Genomic DNA, 6,550 nt, shown 5'->3' on the forward strand with positions numbered 1-6,550 from the left:
ATTATTAGCATTAATAGATTCAGAAGATTAAAAATCATAACTTTTTTGAATATATATTAGTATAACATATGAGAATATAACGAATGAGAATTTTCAAAATATTTAATTACTATCATTATATTATTTAATTAAAAGATAACAATGGTAGATATATTCATGGAAAATATATGTATTTTAATCAGGAATATATAAGACTAACAAATTAATTATTATATTCTTTTTATTATTTTGAATAAAATTATTAGAAAAAAATATCTGTCAAATCCTAAATTAATGTGTTTTTAATTTATGAGTTATTTTCATACAATGATTATTAGGTAAAACATAATCAAATAAATAACATTTAAATATTTGAATGCTAAAAATATATTCAAATATTTATACACAATGAACATTAATCTAAAATAAAACATAAGTATTTAAGAGATATGCTAAAAAATTCTTATGACTTTATATGATCCTTATAAACGTAATCACAAAAAATATGATGCAAAAATAAGTCCTTATATTTATAATTTTATATAGAGAATATAGAAGTGAGATATTATCCAATACAATTTGAATTTTATTTATTGAGTTATTTTAGAATCAAATATTTTCTATAATCACACTTTCAACAAATAAATACTTATACAAACGTATTTATAATTTTTAATATTCTACATATACACTAAAAAATCAATGTTAATATTGCAACTATATGAATGAAAAAAAATATAATAGTTACATGATTTATTGATATTATAAAATATATGTATATTATATTTGCATTATGTATAAACAAATAAGCTACCCGTGCAAGTGCACGAGTACACTGCTAGTTTGGTACTATAAAAAAAATATGTTCTCACCTTTTTAGGTAAATAATTAATCCTTTTTGAAGTGTATAACTGTTATTCTCAACAAATGTTACTCACAGAAATCGAATTTTTTATATTTTGGTTATCATAAGAATTTAGCAATGTCTGACTCAATAAATACAAGTAATAATACCTAATTTTCCCATTCTAACCAAGACATCATATCCATATTCTATATATCTACAGCATTTTCTACCAAAATAGGGGAAACAAATTTAGATCTAAGTTACCATGCATGCCATGGTTTATTTGCCCAAACAACCTATTCATTATGAGTTATAGGGGGACACGTATTTTTACGTATGTTTGAAGTATTTCATGCAAAGATCACACCGGACAAATAATCACATAGTCTCATTATGTATAGTCAAAAGAAAGAACATTAATCATATCATGTTCAATATACATTAACAAAACTTTATAACTTTCAAATGTAGTATATAATTGAAAAGGATAAACATGAAGAGAATATCAGCTTGATGCCTTTTGACATTAAAACATTTAAAAGTGAATAGAGACATGCAATATAGTCTTGTGCTCTTCGTGGCCTTTAATCAAGCATTGCTTTATGAGAAACTAATAATACTATGTACCCTACTTCTTTGAAAAAAAGATAGGCATGCTATGATATTCATAGTGGGCTATAAATTATTGTAATGAGCATGGCTTTAACAACTTTTCAAGTGACACTCTTTGATCTTCTTCATTTTTCTTACATGATAAAATGGGTAAGAGGGGATTTGAACCCAGATCTGTGTTCATTATATTAGCACTTTTTCTGACTTTGGTGTGCATAGAGATTGGAGCTACAAGCAGATTAAGAAGCGAAGAGGATTGTACTTCAGCTGGAACTGCATGCCATGTCAAGGGTATTGGGTTGCATGAGGCTTTAGAGAGTAAAGATTATGGTGAAGGAGATGAATCTCCACCTCATTCTGATTATGATTATGATTTCTATAGAAAACATGGTGATATTCCAAGCCCTGGTGCTGGCCACTAAAGTAAGTATATTTATCTATAATGATAAAGCCTTTATATATATTTTTAGTGAATATCAACTTAACTCCTTATAAATTTTTGTGAGTACTATTTTTATCCTAACAAAGTAAAAATTCAAATTATTACTAAAAGAATTGTGAGTCAAAATAGTCATCATACAAAATATTAAAATGACTAATTTGATATTTTTTGGAACTATTTTTATGTTTTTAAATTTCTTAGAGACTGAATTGACACACACAAAACTATAGAGAACAAAATAGATATGAGAATAATGTATTTCCTTGTATAAGGAGATAACTTATCTTCTTATACAAGGAGATACTCCATTCCCAATAGATATTTAGTCTTTTTTTTTTCTTAACAACATATACATATTGTACATTTTCCCCCTTCCCCTTTGATATTTTTTCAAAGTCCTTTCAGCTATTTTAATTAGTGTATACTGATACTGTACCTAAAATTTGTCTTAGCAGATGGACTTATGATTATGTGCTGTAAGGGTTTCTGGGCCTACCCTGTTACTAGTTTCATACTATATGTGTATACCATGCTGAAGATTATCCCAGGAAGGTTTGTTTTATATGGTATGTTGGTTTTTTTAATTGTTGGCTACTGTTTTGTTACATACAAGTTATTAAGAATAAGAGAAAATAATTTTACAAAATTTGTTATATTTGTACAGGGAGAGATGCAATGATTGTATATTTTATTTATGTCGAAATAAATAATGGGTTTTTTCGCTTTTATTTTCGCATTTGAACCGTGAGAATACTTACTACTAAATAAATGGAGAATGGTTTGTTTCTTCTTTTTGTGGTATTTGGTTGACAGGCTGTTTGTTTCTTCTATCATGTATCTTCTTTGTTATTTATCTGCTCTAGTCCTTTTCTTTCAGATTGCCAAAAAAATTATCTTAATAAAATTTTATTGATAGGAAGAATATATAATTTTAGCCACAATCAACTTAAAAAATGTATTAACTAGCTCGGTATATCTTTTAACTCGATTCTTCCTCTAGTGTAATAATCGCTGAATAATGCATATTTAAGATGGTCATGGAAAATCCTTAAAGAAACATTGCCACGGAAAGACATCAAATCATATTTTTTATTATAAGACCCACCAGAACATCACCTATAGATTTTAGGCTGTTACAAAAAGCCACCAAAACCACTTGAAAAAACTCTTTAAAGATCGTATTTTATTACACTTCTTTCATAATATTTATGATGAAAGTTTTTGTGTGTTCCATCAATTGAACGGAAAGGTAAAATGCTATAATATTATAGTTTGAAGTTATTGTATTATTTTTTTGGATAAATTATATCATTTGGGGATTAAGTGATATAGAATAATATTAATCTATGTAAGGATAATGCAGTACTAAAACTTCAAAAATGGTTGGAGCTCTCTATCTTCACATTTATGGTTACTAAGTTATTATTCTAATGTCATTGCTTGATGCTATTTAGAATTAAATGTAATTGGGCAAATGATTATTCAACTTACTTAAGTGTGATAATTGATTACACTGAAGTTCCATATACTATGTATATAAATCTTGGAACATGGCTAATACTTATGCAAGTGATCAAACCAACGGAAAGTGTGAGTATGGACCAACATGATCTGAACCTAGAAATATTGCATGGTTATAGACTATATTAGTTGATCTTAATCACATCCAAGTGTTGATAATTTATCAATGAATTAAAATAATGAGTTCATTTGAAATTAACATTTTAGCCCATGAAATGCAAGAGATAACACTATTGTTTTTTTCTTGATTCATCATTTATTGTTTTTTCACAATTTCTCTCAAAATTATAGAAAATTATGATAACATTTTTATTTTCAATCCAACGGTATTCACTAAACTTAACTATAATAACGGAGTCTTGCTCAACAAATAATTACATATCCATTAAAAGTTATGAAGTTAGTCCAAAAAATGAAAAGTAAGGAAGCTATATATAAAGTTGATTAGTTTTTTTCATAAGAAGAGTAGTCAAATTCTAGATATACTTAAACTATTACTCATAATAATATATAATATTTTTTTATGGTAGTTGGAATCTTCACCCAACCAAGAAGTGATGGATAAGCTCAATTTGATGTGACGCCAACTAGAAAAGCCTTATAGAATCGACACATTATGTGTTTATATTTTAAGCTATTGTGCTTGTAAATTTGAGGGCTGCAAAAGAATGCTAATTCTAAGCACAAGAGTTCGTGGGGAATTACTAGTCTAACTAACAGGATGCTAAAACACAGAAAGTTAAAAGACAATATCCAGAGAAAATTAAGGGAGAATATCGGTGATGTGAGTGTAGTGGTGTAGGTGAGAAGTCCCACACTAACAAAGAAAAAATATAAGGGTTTATCCTACCCATTTGATAATACAATAATTGGATTTTCCTTGGGCTTGTGGGTTGTTATTGGACCTAAGATTTATCTAGGGATAACGTTTTATCATTGATAAACAACACTTAACATGTCACATCAATTATTATTATTATTGACATGTAAGTCAAGAACTAGTAGTGAGATAATTAAGAAAGGACTAATGTGATGCACACTCTTTTAAAAACTTATTTCATATATAAGATATCAGAGAGACTAAGTTGGTTAGGTGAATAACGTTTTTCTCGATCTTTTTTATATATCTATCCGCATGATCACATGGTAAGGAATAAGACTACATATTTCCTTGTCCACAAATGTTTATTTTTTAAAGAAAGTAAAATTATAAAGACTCAATTACCAATTTTTTATTTGGTATTACCAAGAATATTCATTCACCATATGAATAAATAATTAATCTTTTTCAGAGTACCTGATTGTCCCTCCTAATTATCCACAATTATACTATATGTTATTCACAAATACATTATATATGAGTGTTCTTGAGCTGGAAGTTGGAACTCCCCACACAAAAAAAGGCAATAAAGGATACTTGTTATTATACCAAATACAACAGAATCAGCCCATGTTTCTTTTTGATGTATGCAACCCCCCAAAACACAATTAAATACAGTCCAAAAGGAACAAATATCCTTCCCGTGTTCTATTCTGCTCTCCACAGCCATTTAAAAGTAGTAATTTTTTGTTTTCACCTCATTCTTTATTAATCAACATTGTCGGTGGGTATAGAACTTTGACAGCCTCTATTTCCACTCTGTTCGTTTAATCTATAACACAAAACTGGCATTGAGTATTTTATCTAATCCTCGACCATCTATTTTACATTTTTCTTTTCTTTTCAGAATCACCCTTATTCAGTTCGGAATTGATTCTGTTGGGATGATTAAAATAAATATTATTATTATTATTATGTTATTATGGAAGAGAGAAACCAATAATATATTAAGTTCAAGTTCTTTATTAAAACTCCCATAAATTTGAAGCATCAATTACAATATCTCATAGGTCATGTGTTACTGTGTTAGAACTTGTAATGCTAATATCTACCTAATTAAATATTGTTAGCCGCTCATTTCATTGAACAAATTCTTTTTGTGTTTTTTTTATTCATCTTTTTGCCCTTTAGTTGATTATTTATAATGAATTTAGTATAACAATATTTTGCTGTACCAACAAATTGTACCTGCCACATCAAAATGTAGAAGATAAGGTCAATTAAAGCTTTCCAATTTCGTGGATGTATTCATTGATTTACTTTTCAACATTAGCACGTTGCAGTTGATGTCTAGCACGATACGTTTCATTCACAGCATTTGTTAAGTAGGTGATGCCGAGGTACGAATACAAGTGTGAGTGTTAGCAGGGACTAGAGAATGAGAAAGTGAAACTATACATTTTACTAGTATTTTCTTTAAGACAGAATTGGATTTATTGCTGTGATTTCTCACTTAACCTACCGATGGATGTCTTCTTAACATTTTAGGTTATGTTTAGTATCTAAAAAATGGAACCCACTCAATATTATTAATAAGAATTTAATAAATATATATTAAACAAAAATTAAGTTAATTTTTAAATTTAATTTTATTATATATCATAATATTTGATTAGTTTAAGATAGAAATAAAGAGTTATTTTGGCCCATTTGATTTCTGGTAAATTAAATAAACCAAAAAGAGGAGCATATTTGAATTTCATTGCTAGTGGACTATATATTAATAAAAATATAAACTCATGCTTTCCTTTGTACTACCGACTATTAATAATATTTCTTCATTTTTGGAGTAGGAAACTAATCATTTTGAGATGTATGATTTCCAATAAGTATTACTATTAGAAATCGAACACTTAAGTTTTTGATCATTCTAAAAATTTAGCGATAATATTTTGTTGGTTTCCTATGCTTTCAGTAAGGAAGACATACTTTGTACAATAAGAATGTATCACATTATTATACTATTTAGACTCAAAGATATTTGACTTATTTGAATTTTTAATTTGCTACGAATTAAATTGAGTATTAGGTGGTAAAAAAATTAATGGATGAACTAAGGTAATATCAAAAGTAGAGTCAGTAGACTGAATTAAGGAAAAGTAAGTCTACAGAGCAAATTGAGGGGGGAAATTAAAATATCAAAACAACATAAAATAGTTTAAGCAGTAACAAATAAATAATATTTTACAATATTAGCTTACAGTCTACCATTCATGATACTCATCTGTAATGAGAATTTACAGTTGTAAAAACTTTATATTAAATATAC

The 6,550-nt window shown here is 27.6% G+C and overlaps 1 long non-coding RNA gene across 1 annotated transcript; it reads left to right on the forward strand.

Annotated features, from left to right (window-relative positions):
• The first annotated feature begins 1,458 nt into the window (after nt 1-1,458).
• On the forward strand, nt 1,459-2,672 carry LOC109337689. Its single transcript, XR_002106478.1, has 2 exons — nt 1,459-1,861; nt 2,336-2,672. It is a non-coding gene; the product is annotated as an uncharacterized LOC109337689 (long non-coding RNA).
• The last annotated feature ends 3,878 nt before the right edge of the window (nt 2,673-6,550 follow it).

Source organism: Lupinus angustifolius, unplaced genomic scaffold (genome assembly GCF_001865875.1).
Source record: "Lupinus angustifolius cultivar Tanjil unplaced genomic scaffold, LupAngTanjil_v1.0 Scaffold_9_145, whole genome shotgun sequence".
NCBI classification, from domain to species: domain Eukaryota; kingdom Viridiplantae; phylum Streptophyta; class Magnoliopsida; order Fabales; family Fabaceae; genus Lupinus; species Lupinus angustifolius.